Source organism: Protopterus annectens, chromosome 10.part0 (genome assembly GCF_019279795.1).
Source record: "Protopterus annectens isolate FY-2018-M chromosome 10.part0, PAN1.0, whole genome shotgun sequence".
NCBI lineage: Eukaryota > Metazoa > Chordata > Ceratodontiformes > Protopteridae > Protopterus > Protopterus annectens.
In genome coordinates this window covers 1,277,087,541-1,277,088,036 of record NC_056744.1, presented here as the reverse complement: position 1 = coordinate 1,277,088,036, position 496 = coordinate 1,277,087,541, and positions in this window count along the sequence as shown.

Sequence of the window (496 nt, the reverse complement as noted above, 5' to 3'; positions counted from 1 at the left end):
TGTGACAAACACACATGGCTTTTGTAGGATTCAAACCCCTACCTAACTATGTTATGACACTTGAGAAAGATGCATTAGCACAGTGTGCTATTCGCATTACAGGGTGGTTTCCCTTCTCCTGCTGTACTTATAGGGTGCTGACATCATCAGTCTTTACAAAGAGGAATGTACATCATGTAGTGTGTTATTCCAGTTGTCAAAAGAGACATTTCTTTCAAAGAGAATTGCCCACATGCACACCCCCTGCCCCACCCCAACAACACACACACACACACACACAGAGCATTTGCAGGATTCAAACACCTACCTAACTATGTTATAACACTTGCGAAAGACACATTAGCGCAGCATGCTATTCGCATTACTGGGTGGTTTCTCTTCTCCTGCTGTACTTATAGGGTGCTGACATCATCAGTCTTTACAAAGAGGAATGTACATCATGTAGTGTGTTATTCCAGTTGTCAAAAGAGACACTTCTTTCAAAGAGAATTGCACA